We start from the raw sequence: 15,965 nt of genomic DNA on the forward strand, positions 1-15,965 counted from the left end.
CATTTTTCCTTATTTATACCACACTGATTCAATGCCTTGGATATTAATCAAACACCATAGAGCCTGTTTGTATGATCCTTTTAAAAAGTTATGTTAGACTGTTGGATTTTTTTGTCAGTAGATTTACAACTTAAATTGAGGCGTAAAAACTGTCTGGAAAGACCCAGAGATGGTACCAGGGGATACAAGAATTCCCAGTATAAACAGGGTCTTTATTTGTAGATTTTCAAGTTATTTCTGAGTAAATAATAATACAAAAATTAAGAAGTTGAATGCAAAAATCTGCATTCATTTTTAGCATGAACTGTGAGATTTCAGAGGAATTTCCTACTTGTTTCCATAAACCAGCCCTATGAACTTTAGCGCATGGATTTACAGTCTTCTTCCATCTTTGGGCATGCTTGGAGTTGATAAATGTTACTGTGTTTCACGACAACTCTTTAAGGCTACCGCCCTGACCCACCACAGTAGTCACTATCATTGCCTTTCAGAATGCGACCTGTTTATAGAGGATTCCTTATTTTTTGCCTCCCTGAAAAGCACTCTGCCTTTTCCCCCAACCCTTAGGGCCAAGTTCCATTTGGGCCATTAGCATCCAAACAGGACTTTGCTGGCCAGGGGACAGAGACTGCTGAGACTCACTCAAGACGAGACTGTGCATTGCCCTACAAATGATGACCCAGCCATGTCACCTCAGCACAGTCAGGCTGCCTCCAGATCCAGAAGTCTGCCCAGAAAGTGCAAACGCAGAGAGAAAAGAACAAGGAGCATGGCAAGCCCCTTATCAGTATACTCCCAATATTGTGCACTCCCAGGTTCCCAGCAGTATACAAGTCTATGGCTTTAAAGAAGGACCGTCGGAAGGTTGAAGCTCTTTTCTAAGAGGGCCAGGAAACTCCCCATGACAAACTGAAGACGTCACTGAGGAAACAGGTTGTGCTCTTGGCCTTCTGAGCCTCAGGACACCTGGAGGACTTAGAGAGAAAAGGTTAATGCAGAAAGGGAAACGCGGAGATGAGTGAATTTAATGGCAGGGGTGTGGGGGGAAGGTAATGTTGAACTAATTTTCTTTCCTAAACACAATCAAATGTTCCCATATTCCTTCTAAAGTAATGAGCAACTATTTCAAAATTTCAAGTATATACAACTTTAACCTTGTTAGCATGGTTTCCTCAAAGGACTATTTTGTTGAGAAAAAAAAAATTCAGAGCTGTACACTTATAGAATTATTCCTCCCCAGTTATTTGTTTGGCAGGAAAACTTGATCTGCTTTCTGTAGCTAGCTGATTAAAAGTGGTATTTGATTGAGCCCTAGCTATACAAAGTGATCTGGAACTGACTGAAGGACACAGACAAATCCTTCGACTGACAATGTTTGTGTTGGGCATAATACATCTTTACTCAGGGAGGGGATGCACATTCCTCTTTGAACCATTTCAACATCTATAGTAATATATTTATTCATTCCAGAGGTAGGTTTTATCAGTCCCTTTTGAGAATGAAAAAACATGATGATACTTTAAATCGTATACTCCCGAGAACAATGAGCAAATTGTCCACAATGATATTTACGGTGAGAACAGAAACAACAATTATCATCCTTGATCCATTTATGATATATATAAGGAATACACTGCATCATGTAAGGGAAACTCACCATCACTACTGACTTTGCAGAAGCCAGTGTCAAAGAAGAGACACCCTGACCCCACACACAAGCAGAAAAGAAGTGCTTTGCAAGACAGCTCCTTCTGTCCACACCTCCCTAAGAAAACAAGCAGATCATTCTTTCTTTTTCCTTCACCTCTCATTACTGATTTTAAAATAGGTATGGTTTCCCTCAGCGTGGCAGAGGCGTAACTAAAGCCCTATCATGGTTGAGAATGCCCCAGAAGCAATGAGTAATAGAAGCCCTGCCCCACTGCCTTAGCAACTGCACGCCTTCTTAACCACAGACGTCAGCTCAAAAGTCTAGGCATTGGTGAGACTGGGTTCCAACTCCACTCTAGCACTAATCACTTCCGTGAATTCAAAGACACCACTGAACTTACTCCAAGCTTCAGCTGAATTACCTGCAAAATGGAGGCAAATACACGTAGTCTGGACCTTCAGACTTGAAACTACCATATGCTAAAGCACTCCAGAAAGAAGCAAAAGAACTATATAAATGCAACAATGCACCAAACGCCCAACAGGTATTTCCTACTAACATCAAATTGCCATAGGAACAGTAAAATAGCCTTTTGCAGTCTTCCTAGAAATTTTCTCTAAACCAATTTGTAGAAAGAGGAAGTGATTTATTGTATCTCATGTACTTTAAATGCTACTATTTTTTAAATTGTTTTTAACTAGAGTAGAAAATAGAATTTGAGCACTTTCAGCCACCACGCCTTAGGGACCCGGCTATTACCTCTCAGAGATGGTCTGACCCTGGCCAGAGGCTATTTTAATTTACCCCCCGTTGTTGCAGCTAGCTGTTGGGAGAGCGGCCTTGGTCAAATCCATCAGGCCCTCATGCAGAACAAAACCACTTTGAACAGGCAGCATATGACTCTGGTCTAAAAGTCAGATAAACTTACCAAAAAAAAGACAGTTGGCTAGAATAGCATGTAATTACACACCCTCATACATAAAGCTAATCAATTAGCAGTGAATTGCTGGAACTTTAGCATTTGGGTTGATCATTTTGAAACTCCCTAAGCTTACCCCTTTAGCATACAGCTGTGAACTGCTCCCACTAGAAACAGACACTGGCAGTTCAATTCTTTCATCCCAGCAAAGCTTTAATGCTGTGCAAATGCAGACTTTAAACTATTACTTGGCTATACACACAAGAAACAAAAAAAACCTCCATATAACTAGGATTCTGACCATAAAAGCATTTGCCCACATGGTATAAGGACACGGGCGTGTTTGGAGGCTGATGGGACTATTTGTTTGCTGAGCATGACAGGAGGAAAAATAAAATGTAGTGCTGCCATCCTCACAATCAGAACTCAGCCAATTTAGTGTCTGCTGCCCAGGTGCTGAATTGCAATCTATTCTTTCCATGTAACTCACACAAAAATTAAAAAAAAAAAGCCTGAACATGAGGCATGCAACACAAATTCTATTACACTGAAAGCAAGGAAGACATATAATGAAATCTTTTTCTGTCTACAAGGTCATCCTTCTAAATTCATGGAATTCATTTAATCCTGAGGTCCAATTCGATGTGTCCTCCTCTACAAAGAAATCTATGCAGGTTCCTCCCAAGACTCTAAGAGGGGTTCAGAATGCAAATGAGAAAACCAACCCAACCACTACTGACGGTAACTTGCTCCCTTTAGGTAAGCAATGCAAAAGAAGCATTTTTCTAGTTTAAATATCTTTTAGAAGGCCATAAACTGCTTTATCAAAAAGTTAAGCTGTAACTCTAAGCAAAAAATGAAACTAATAACATGTGATAGAGGTTAATTTTCAAGGGCTTGGATCTATAATTTACCACCCACTTCTTTTTCATTAACAACACCAACTCAGCATTGAAAACTTCTCTAGGCCGTACCTTCCTTCGGTACTCGCGATTCACATGCCCGGGACAGTAACAATTATTCATCATTCAATCGTTAGCACTTGCTCAGCAAAAAGGGACCAAGGTCTGACTTCACCTTTGTGCTACATCTGACACATTATATGAGAAATTACAAACATCTGAAAGTCCTGCTGCTTAGATTAATCTGATGAAAGAGAATGTTTCAATATTAATTGGAAAGTCAGTGAAATAAACCACTCCCCCAGCAAAAAAATTATCATGGTTATTACCTGAAAATCTTGCCAGAGAAACAATTCAAAGCACTTTTTTTAATAGCAAAGAAGACATAATAATCAATCAATAAAACCATAGATATGCTATGAAGTACCAGTCTATCTTTCCGTCTTATAAAAGTATTATTTTATTTTTTATAAACAGAAAGACCAATGATATATATATATATATATATGTATATAAAATACATCTTGTATACCAGGATTGTCACACTGTTAGAATGTTTGTGTTTGTGAAACACTTTGTATCCATTTGCCAATACATACATTTTTACCATTTGAAGCACTAAATCTGTCTCATTGTTTTCTGAATTTTTAAATTACATCTATGCAGTTACTATCAGCTGAGCCATAATGTCTAAGTATGTGACGGATTTTCAAGGGAATATTCCAACACAGAATTTTGTGGTTATTCATATTTCATGGATAAGTATTCGGTCTTAAAAGGCCAGCAGAAGCCACGGCAAACCATTACACCACTTTGATGCCCTAGGCTTCAGCTCACATCGTCCCAGACCGGTGCGGTCCTGGCAGGTGAAGCCCTCTCAATCTCAAACAGTCCTTGTTTTGTCGATTGCCTCAGGTGAGGATTCTACCTTGGCTGATACCGGGACACAACAACGCTCCCTGTGGGTCGGAGTTTCAGTAACCTCCCCCAAATCTAGCTAAGCCCTGTCAACGTCCTACACACTGTTTGCCACTCTAGCGATTCCTTTTTAATTTCTACCACATCTCATTTTCTAATGATCTTTCCTCAGGCAGATAAACAAGACAATCTCCTCTTTCAAGAAATATTTAAAATTCAGCTTATGCTTTTGACCTTTATTATGAAGTTAAAATAATACACACTGCAATCGACTTTAAAGGATCCTCTCAGCTCCTACACAGCCAACTTCTTGTCGGACCCTAGCTGCTAATCTCAATAAAATCAAAATGCAGAGTCATTTTACACTTAATCACTGACCATAATAGTTGGCTTCTTCAGCAACCATAGCCCACCTAATTCTCACATCAGCTGAGGCAGGTGTTATTATCATCCTCACTTTGCAGATGAAGAAACCAAGATTTAGAGAAGTTAAATAATTTGTCCATGTCCACACAGCCTATAAGAAGTGTTATCATTATTTCGAAGACTCAGCTCCTAGCTGATATATGGTATAGCTTCTACACTGAACAATTTTATATTAAGATGTTATAATCCTGGTATCTGCTCTCAAATGGAATTATATATATGGCATCCCTGTTTAACATTCTTCAATGATCACTGCTATCTCCCAAATAAAGCACAAACTCTTTGATCTAGAATGTATACACTTTCTGGGCTGCCCACCCTTCCAGCTGCACCATTTGCACCTGTCCCATGCACACTTTTTTTTTCTTTTGAGGAAGATTAGCTCTGAGCTAACATCTGCCGCCAATCCTTCTCTTTTTGCTGAGGAAGACTGGTCCTGAGATAACATCTATGCCCATCTTCCTCTACTTTATATGTGGGATGCCTGCCACAGCATGGCTTGATAAGTGGTGCATAAGTCTGCACCCAGGATCTGAACCAGTGAACCCCAGGCAGACAAAGCAGAGTGCCCAAACTTAACTGCTATGCCACCAGGCCAGCCCCGCATGCTCCTGGGACTGATTGTTCCCAAACTTTTCATGTTCCCTTATGTCTTGCTACAATTGCAGAGTCACATCCTGAAACATCCTACTCTGTTTTGTCCATCTGGCAGGTTCCCACTCATCTTTCATGACTCAGTTCAATCATCCCCTCTATGGGCATTCTTCCCCGGCATCCAGCCAGCAAGCAGAAAGATCACTCCCACTTGTTTTCCATGCACCTTCTTCATACATCTAGTTCGACTATGAAAGTTTCATATTAAAACTATTTGCAGTGAGCTCCTTAGGAACAACCACACACACAGGTGCCAGGCAGAGTAAGACTCACTCTTCCAGCACTTGGGGATATGAAAAGAATCAACAGAACAATTGATGTTCCTGAAGATTCAGACACAGATCAAGGACAGTGCAAGGTGCATGCTCAAAGTTAGCATTTTAATTTGAATCAGAGCTGGTATCATCATTCTGAAATGTTTCGTTGAAAGCATAACTTTCTAACATGAATCAGGAAATTACAACCATTCTATAATAATGGAATATCCTACAATGGCACAGCATCACCAGAAAAACAAATACTGCATTTTTAGTGTGAACTGCTGCCCTGTATTCTAAAATATGCTTTATACACTTTGTCAGATATTCTCTGGGAAAATTTCTGTATGTAGACTTTGCCCTGTATTCTGCCAAGAGAAGGAGTAAAGCACGGATATTTCTTCTACACTTAAAATTTTAATGTAATTAAATGGTTGACAACGAGTTACTGGGATGAGCCCAAGGGTGTCCAGCCTTTATGTGGTGAGACATTCATTCCAGATGCCACCTCCCTTGGAGCTGCACACAGTGGAGAGACTTGGGATATAGGGGATGGATTTCTGGAAACCAGAAGGAAGAGACAGTACTGCTGCCACATTCACAAAATCATCCTGCAAAATTTCTTCACCTCCAACCTCGCCAGAAGTTAGGAGGGACAGGAGGAGCTGCTCAACAATAAATACAACCAACAAGGACCGATGTACATTTGCAGAGTGCTTTCGAGTCCGAGTTCCTTCACATACATCACCTTAATCTAACTCACAGTGAACCACGGTCCATGGTCATCGACCAGTGTAAGATCCATAAAGGCAACGGACGTGAACACAAAGAAATCAGCAAAGACTCAAGTGTTAGGATAGGCTAGGACTCAACTAAAAGGCTTTCTTCTAAGGAGCTTTCTCTCCCTCTGTTAAAAATTCAAACACCATAAGGTCGTCCAGTCAAAACATCCAGATTCCTGATTCCCTCCACAGGTTCACAATCCCTGAATGCAATTCATAATCCAAAAAGATCTGAAAATTGAAAGGTTTTTCATAACACAACCTAAAGCAAAACAAGGTTATAGTCTTTAGCTCACTGTATTAGTTTTCTATCGCTGCTGCAATAAATTGACACAAATTTAGTGGCTTAAAACAACAGAAATTCACTGTCTTACAGTTGTGGAGTTCAGAAGGCTGATGGGGGTCTCATGGAACTAAAATCAAAGTGTCACCAGGACTGCATTCCTTTCTGGAGGCTCTGGGTGGGTCTGTTTTCTTGTCTTTTCCAGCTGCTTCTAGAAGCCACCTGCATTTCATCTCCCAAGACCCCCCCTCCTCCATTTTCAAAGGTAGCAACTCTGACCCTGTTTCCATCAGCACATCTCCTCCTCTGACCACAGCTGGGAAAGGTTCTCTGCTTTCAAGGACCCTTGTGATTAGAGAGGGTCCACCCAGATAATCCAGGATCATGTCCCTGTCTCAAAGGCCTTAAACCTTGATCACAAACGCAAAGTCCCTTTTGCCCTGAAAAGTGACATATTCACAGGTTCTGGGGATTGGGATGTGGACATTTTGAGGAGGGGGATATTATTCTGTCTACTAGTCGCACTTATTCTGAAGATTCATGGATTTTCTTACAGAAATAGTCAAGTGCTTGATCAAGAGAAGCTGCCCCAGGTCACACGGGATTGTTATATGACGTACGGTATACATATATATACTCTATTGTCTTTCTAAAATATGAAAAAGTCCAAATTCTGAAATATTTCTTATCCCTAGGGTTTCAGATAAGAGATTGTGACCTGTACCATGATTTACCCATATGTCGCATCTCTCCCTCTTCACCAGGGCCATCTCTGTCCACCCCTTTCAAAGGAGGAATTGCTCTTCTAACAGGTCAGACCCAAAACCAATACCTGCACTTTAAGGATTAGTGGGCAGGATTGCTGTCTTTAAAGAGCACAAAAACAAGCTCTACTCCTCCTCTCTCTTTCACCTTCATAGTTTTACATGGCTGTTGAGTTGAAATTAGGACTCCTCTTGGGGCATGACCATTTCTTTCCCTTTTCGATTTCCTTCCACTATGGCTAGACCAGAGTGTGTGAAGACTAAAAATATAGAAATTTGGACCTTCCAAACCACCTTCTTCCAAAGAGCCCTCCACCAAGGGCAACCGGCACCATCTCAAGCTATGAACAAAGTGGTATTCTGATTGCCATTTGGCTACTATTGCCTGCGTATATCTTCTCTGGCGTCCCTGCACAGGGATGGAGGTAACTGACAGGACACATTCAGGAATTTCGGAGAGTCTAACATACTACTATGAAAACCCCACCTCAGTGCTTAAATTATACAATTAGCGAGCATAAACATCAGGAAGTTTACTTAAAAGTTCATGAGATACTTTTCCACTCCGGCAGGGAAAAAAAATGCGTTTCCAAAGTATGCTACCGACAATTTGCCCTATAGAGAATACACTGAACAGACATTATTAGTTGGCAAAAAAGGAAAAAGCTATAGGTACTGGCATAATTTCTAATGCAACTTCCTGTGACATTACTGAGAGTTTATCTGCTGTAGGCAGAAAAGCCTTTGTGGTTATTGAGGCCATATATAGGAAGGCTTCAAAAGACTCAGCTTTCCATAACAGGCTAGAATTCAGGCTAATTCTCAATTATGGTAACATAATTCAACGCGATCTCATGTTGAGCACAGCCTAGCCAAAATAAATTGTAAAGTCTAGCTATATATAAGCAGCTAAATACTCTGAAAAATAAAAACTTTAAAAAATTAAACACTCTCCAACTTCCTCCAGGGCAAGGACTTTGTCTTCTTCATTTCTGTACCCCAGTTATCCTCATCACGGTACAGAAGGCTATTAATACACATAAACTTTATTCTTGTTTAAACATCACGTTTACTTCATGGGGTAAATTCATGCAGTGCCAAATGTGCAAAGCACATAAAACAAGCACACAAGATGTGACACGTTCCGCAACAAAGAAACAGAAGCACGCTTATCGCAAGACATCTAAGAAAGCACTCCAGCCGCCACACGCACCATTTATCCTTCTCACCGACAACTAGGAATGGTTTAATTTCTACATATTTCACGAGGAACAGAAAAATCAGATCTGTGTTGTTTATCCTCAATTCCAAAGGTGATTCTTATTGCACGCTGTGCTCAAACATAAAAATATCAAGAAGAACTAGTGACTTCATTAACTTTCTCCTGAGGCTTGTGATGCAACTCATTTGTGATGTCCTAAAAACTAACTTCTGAATGACTGCTTATTGGTTTTCCCAAGTCCTCCCAGGTGATGATTGTTCAAATAGCAAATACATATGCCAAGGTCCAAAAAAGAAAATCAATTTCAATTCCCGGAGAGCATGATATTGGTGTAGGTCAGTGAACACCGTCACTGTTTTATACCAAGATAACCTTGAATCTGAAAAAATTCTCAGGGCCAAGAATCAATTAGTTACCCTACCTAACAAATTAAATAGCAAAAGTACTAAAACCTTACACTCCAAACCATAAGAGTGGTTGCTCATTTATGGAAAGGCCCTAATATTCACACCAACCTAAAGGCTCAAAAACCTTACTTCTTAGTATTCTCCAAAGTTTGGAGATTCAGACACAGATCTTACTTATGTACCTACTTATATGCATTAAAGACTCAGTCACCTTTTACATTTTTATGATATTTAGCTTATGTAGAGAAAGTTAAATAGATTCATGAATTAAAAAGTGAGGTTACTGTCTGTTTTTTAGTTCTCTGATCCACACCATTTTGGATGTACCAAAACTTTGTACTTCTACCGAATTTATTCTACCTATGATAATATCCAATTTTCAGATTTCATTAAACTTGTAATATAACAATGAGAAAAACAGATTGATACATACAATGCAGGACTATGCTTAGAGGGAAACCAAGCCACACATACAAGAGGCCAAAGTGCAAATTCATGAAGACTGGGCTACACTCTGCCGTGTGATCAGGGCCTCTCTGAGGGCATATTATATTCTGGGCACTTTAGTCTTAGCTAGTTCAGCAGGTAACAGAAGGAAAGCTTCTATAACAATGAAAGCCTAAATCATAAAGGCCTTTCTGTGTGTGTGTTTGGGGAGTGGGGGAGCTAGATATGAGGACCCCAGTTCTATGTATAAATGGACTGCATACAAATATGTACAAGCAAGATGAAAGAAATATAAAAGTTTGTTTCACACCTTCCTGACTTTATCTGAAGTGTTACAAATCACTTCTTGTCAAGACACTGACTTTCTCTTTTATTCTCAAAAAAACTTTGCCTCTATGTCACCGGCAGTGTTTACAGACCTCGACATCTCTAGGTCCCCATTATCTCAAGAATGTACTCAAACAAGCACAATTAGCAATTGTTCCAACTGCTATTGCTCTTATGAAAATGTGGCATAGATTAACAAAAAAATCTCATTATACAAACAGGGTATAATCTAATGACATGAACAAGCAGCTTTCAAATTCTTACAGGGACCAGGCTTATTTTCTCTGAACATTGTAAAATCATTTTAAAATGAGAAAATAATAAACACATATAATTTTAAAGGCTGGAGCTTTTCTTTTTTCTTTTACAAGACCATTGAGTTACATAACCAGCTTGAACGGTGCATTCGATTCAGAATCTCTGGCACTGCAGTGCTTGCCTGAGACTTCATCTGGGACAGAGAAAGATGATGACCTACGCAAACATCACCACCAGAGGCTCATATCAGATATTTTTGTTGACAGTCAGACTTAGGAGGAAAAATGAAGTCTGAGCAGAAAGATGGCTCTGGGGATTTTTCCTACCCTGAGGTCTACTTAACCTTACAGAAAATTACTTTTCCTTACACAATGGGGGACGGGAAGGAGGACATCTTAAATGGTTAAAAAAAAAAGTGGGGGAAATTTATTCCTCACTCACATTCGTGTAAGTCAGAGGGTGCTATCTGCTGGGGTGATTCGGCTCTGCATATTATGCTATGTGACTCGTCACCGAGCATCTACCAGCCATATCCACAGAATACAGAGAGTAGTGAATTCGGCCTTCTCCTGGATGGAAGGAAATATTTGGCATCATTACTCACCTGTCAATGGTACAGGGAAAAACTTCCTTTCTCTATTCAGAAGCCTCGTCTGTTGCCCCTGAATGTGTGTGTGTGTGTGTGTTTTTAGTATCCACCACTGCTACATATGCACACCTGTGTGTATATGATTATGTCACATATACACACACATATATTTGAGAATTCAAAACCTGCAGAAAGATTACTATGCTTATTTTTCTTCTGGAGAAAACAAAGCTAAGTGACATCTGTGAATATGGAGGCCACCACAAGAATAAGTCTGTGATGCAGTGAAAAGTAGAAACACAGCCTCGGTCTCTCGACTCCTACTTCCACACACATCTCCCCGACTCCCAACATTTCTGAGGTTGACACAGCCTCTCACGTGTGATTTGGTGATATTCTCACACTAAGTATCCCAGCCACACAAAAGTTAGATGCACACACACACTTCTATAAATTATTTCCTATTACAAAAAAAAAGTAACATTAAACTTATATGTTTTCTGAGAATTTTATAACACTCCAAGTAAATGAGGAGCTAAGGGGAATTGCAAAACTAGACTGGGAATTGTTGTTCTGGCTAAAGCCAAAAAGTTAACATCAGTCTATGTGTTAGACTGGAGCCTAGCACACTTTTCCTATCAAGTCCCTGAATGATCACGAAGTATGGATCTGTGTCCACACCTCAGCTTGCACACAGGACAACCATTTCCTGTTGCCATGGGTTACGAGGTTGAGTCACTTGGAGCCCTCCAGACAACTTGAGAGATGTCTTATCTGACATCAATGTCATAATTAACAAAATACATTCTTGGTAATTAGCGGTGCTCAGCAACACAGTCTATTAAAATATCAGATCAAAAACATTTGTTAATCCCTCTGCATGAAAATGGGGACTTGAGGTAAGCAAACTTGAGGGATCTTTTTCCTATTATAGAACAGATAACTCATCATTACCAACCTTTCATTAAATGATCCATATATGGATGCAATCACAAGGGGGGAAAAACAGTTTCAGGGTCAATGTACTAGAAATAAGAGAGTAATTTATGACTTGTCACTAATATACCTTTTAACCTCAAGTCACACAAAGCTTAATCAGAACAGACCTTATGTTAAATCCTTCATGTGCATATACAAAAAGGAGCAGTCACACCAAAATATCGTGTCCAGGAGGGCACAACATCTCTTAAACCAAGAACAAGAAAAATGAACATTTTATCACATCTACAACTAACTGTGCATTCAAGTTTCATGCAGCCTGCCAGGAGCATCTTGTAAATGTGTCAGGAGAAACCTACCCAACCAGGGAAAGCCAAAATGGGAAGTCAGGTGAAAACAATAATGTGGGACCATTACTACTATCCCTGTTCACTAGACAGAAGAACAAAATGTTGGAAGAAAAACATGCTTTTTGTATTTCACTGGCAAGGGAATTTTAAGTCTTTTGTAAACATTCATCTGAACTGGACAAATATGGCCTCCAGTATGGAAAGTATTAGGTGTAGAATTAAGAAGATGAAAATACATTGAAAACCTACAGCTTCTTAATTGGCTAAAAACAAAGACAACAGTGTGGAGTGGCATGGCAATAATTATCTCTTCTTGGTTTGGGTATATTTTCCATTATATCAGTAGTTTCTCTTCTTCCTGATCCATTCTCTGCTCCAAGATTCTTTATTCTATATTGATAGTTGAATTTAAAAACAAATGCGCAGACAAAGGAAAGGAGGCAAGGGGGGAGCTCTCTAAAACTGAGACCTTTTTCCATAGAAACTGTGCACAACACTGGTAGTGGAGCAAAATCATTGATTAGTATTGTTCTGACCCATGACATATTTGGCCTCAGGAAAACTTGCTAGTATAACAGCACATCTTTTCAGAAACAAAAAACCCAAATAAGTCCTATTTCTGGTTAAATAGAAGTCACCTTGTTTTTTCCTTTGTTTTCACATGATACAGACATTTTATGTTTCAAGGAAAAATAAAACCATAGTGAGGAAGTGCCTCAACATAAACAAGGCAGAACGGGTTCTATACTAGAGTGGCTCAGTTTTTAAATAAGTATGAACTTATACCTACCTGGTATAGTTATATGCATGCTAAGAACCAAAAACAAAAAGTCTAGTTTTATTGTGTTTTCCTGTATTCAGCACTAAAGTCTGACTCTAGTTATGCGTATCACACACGAGTTACTAAGCCTTTTCCCTTCCTTGGCCAGGCCTGTCCGGCCCCTGGGGCTCAGCACCCTTCACCAGAGGGTGCCACTGCAGTCAGCCTGGACTTCGGGAAGCAAGCCTCTGAACCTTAATTAAGACTTACTCATTCCAGCGACTAGGAAGTGCAAAACTGAATGAGGTTCAAGCGGAGATAATTAAGGTAACAGAAGTTGCACATTCCTAATAAACTGGAAAACAAAAAAAGTCTCCCGATTCCCCTAAAATTAGATATCAATTGAGGGGAAAGAGCATATTGATAATTTAAGAGGCAAGTTTCTCTAGAATAAGACTAGATGTTTAAAAAGATAGATTTATTTATACCCATGGCTTATGTGGATTTAAAACATATGCAGTCCTTACAATACATGGCATACTTGGAGCCCGGAAGCGAGCTGCACAACTCTCCTTCTAACATACAGACGCCCTGCTGAATGCATTTCTGCAGAATAACGGGAGATCAATAGACTCGGGAAACAAATATGTTGATGGATGAGGACCAGTCTGAAAACGATCAGGTTGAGGTGGCCACGCTGCAGGTTTCACAGCTCTTCCCATGTTGGCAGAAAGAAAGGGTTACACACGATTCCCCTTTCTTTTATTTTAAGAGGGAAAGCAGGGGAGGGAAAAGAGGGAAGGGAGGGAACAGAATGGAGCTGGTGATGAGAAAAGGAAGAGAGAAAGGAGAAAGGGGGAAGAGAAAGAGAGAAACCCGAAGAGGGGCGGGGGAGTAGAAGGAAAGCTATGATGTATGGACGCTCGCCAGCCTCCCAGCCGAGCTCTCCATCACCCCCAAGCCTGTGTCCCTCGCTCGCTCGTCTAGAGACGTGGGGCTCCCCGGTTCCGCCGTCCTGGTGCTGACAGCCCTCCCCACGACCCCAGCCCGGCGCGGGCAACGCCGAGATGCCCAAAGTAGCCCCCCGCAGCCAGCCCACCGAGCCCGCCACTCCCTGGACCGCGCTCGCCACCCCCGCCCCCGACTTCTCCCCGCGCCCCCATCACAGTCCCCGGGAAAAAGCCGAGAAAAGCGCAGAGATGGGAAAACCAAAGGGTGGGGGGGCGACCCCACAAATTTTTTAATAATGTGATAATGGGTCCTGGGGAAGCAGCAGGGGAGAGGACCCGCGGCAGGCACCCGGGAAGGCACACACTGTTGCCATACCCCGGGCTGCGTAGGGCTGGGCGATTTTCCACAAAAGGAAGTTTGGAAGGAGCGCAGCGTCTTGCCATGGAAGAGAAGGCGATCCCAGCGTTACCTGACAGGTCAAGGCGGCGGGCCGCGGAAATCCTCAGGTTTGCGATCCTGAGCCACTTGATCAGGTTACTATGGAAATCGTCTTAAGGAGGAGGAAACACACGCACACGCAGCCCGGGCACATCCTCGTCTCCCCGAAGCAAACTGCGGGCCGCCGAGCGCGGGCGCGGGACCGGCGCGGCGCCGCTGCCGGCCCGGCTCCTCTTTCTTCGCCGCTCGGCCGGGCCGCGCCTCCCCGCCCGCCGCCGCCGCCGCCGCCGCCGAGCAGCCCGCGGGCCGAGCAGCCTCCGCGGCGCGCAGCCGGCAGGGAGCGCGGGCGAGCTCGGCGCCGCCAGCCGGCCTGGGCGGCGAGGGCGCGGGCTCCGGGCCGCGCAGCTGGGATTTAAAGAGACAGGCGCGTCGCGGGCGCGGGGCCCTCGCCCGCGGGAGCAGCAGCTCAGGATGCCCACCGTCCCCGCCGGAGCGAGGGGACAGAGCTGCCCGCTGAGAAAAGTTTCCTCCGGGGAAGACGGGCGGAGCGCGTGAAGACCAGCCTCAGCCTGCTCTCCGAATGCGGCACAGGCTGCAAGGAGCGAGTCAGAAGGATTTTTTTTCCTCCCTTGGAGACTGGGGGAAATGATTTGTATGCTCAACAAGTCTCCCACCTATTTTCAGCCGCGCTCGTTTCCGTCCCTGGGCACCGACTTTTTTCCTTGAAAGCACATAGAGACAAATGGGGGTTCACTCCTCGTTTTGTCAGACTCCACGCAGAGACACATGGGCTTGGAGGGAAGGTGGTGGCGGGAAGATATAGCTGTCAAATGTCTTGGAAAATCTTTTATTTCTCTTCCTCTCTCAGCCAATGAAGCATCGCCTTTTCTCTTCCCTCTCAGCCCTGGAGAACAGGCTTGAAGGTATATTCATTCCAGCCTCGAGTCCAGCATCATCCGGCAGATCGCCTTCCCGCCGCCGGCACCTTTTCTCTGCAGCTGTGAGTGCAAACCTGCTTCTACTACTGACAATAAGCAAGAATCCAGCAGAAAGAAGCATCCAGTCTGGCCCTGTTCTATCCCTAGCTGAAAACCAGCTTTCAAAGGGCAGTCCTCTTGCAAGTAAGGCTCAGATTCGTGCTGTTCCCAACATACAACCCAAACAGAAAGTGTTTATAAATTTACATGGTTTAATGCCAAGTATTTATTTGGAGTACCAGAGAAATTATCCAATCAATTTATTTTTGCTTTTCTAACCATCACCTTTCACTGGTTTATATACTACTAAACAGCTTCTTTGTGGTACCAATTCAACCCAAATTTTCCCCGGGGTCGGGGGGCGGGGGGGAACTCTCCCGGTGGTCTTGTCTAGATCAAACTGCCTCCAGAGTCAGACTTGCACTGAGTGGTAGATGCTCCACAGATGAGGATGCTCCCTACTGGGCTGGTAGGATGTATTCTCAGAAGGAACGAACCTACGTCTGGATTATCAACACCTTGTGGGCAGGAGCCATGTATTATTCCTCTGTCTTAGACCTTCTCCATTTTTATGATCCCTGCACAAAGCAAAGAGGCTACAGTCTAACTCAGGCATCTTAAATTTCTTTCTCATCTCTACCTATGAACTTAACGTCCAGTACTCACACCTCCATGCACACATCTTGCTTTCTACTTTGCTTTCAGAGAAAACCTTCAAAATATAATCTTATCTAAAATCCTTCC

The 15,965-nt window shown here is 42.3% G+C and overlaps 1 protein-coding gene across 1 annotated transcript in view; it reads right to left on the reverse strand.

Annotated features, from left to right (window-relative positions):
• NAV3 (neuron navigator 3) overlaps positions 1 to 14,501 on the reverse strand; it is a 775,925-nt gene extending 761,424 nt beyond the window's left edge. Inside the window, exon 1 of the mRNA XM_070507275.1 lies at positions 14,276 to 14,501. The gene's annotated coding sequence lies outside the window, so the exon portion shown is untranslated. The remainder of the gene's footprint in view (positions 1 to 14,275) is intronic.
• Between the last annotated feature and the right edge of the window lie 1,464 nt (positions 14,502 to 15,965).

Source organism: Equus asinus, chromosome 4, assembly GCF_041296235.1.
Source record: "Equus asinus isolate D_3611 breed Donkey chromosome 4, EquAss-T2T_v2, whole genome shotgun sequence".
NCBI lineage: Eukaryota > Metazoa > Chordata > Mammalia > Perissodactyla > Equidae > Equus > Equus asinus.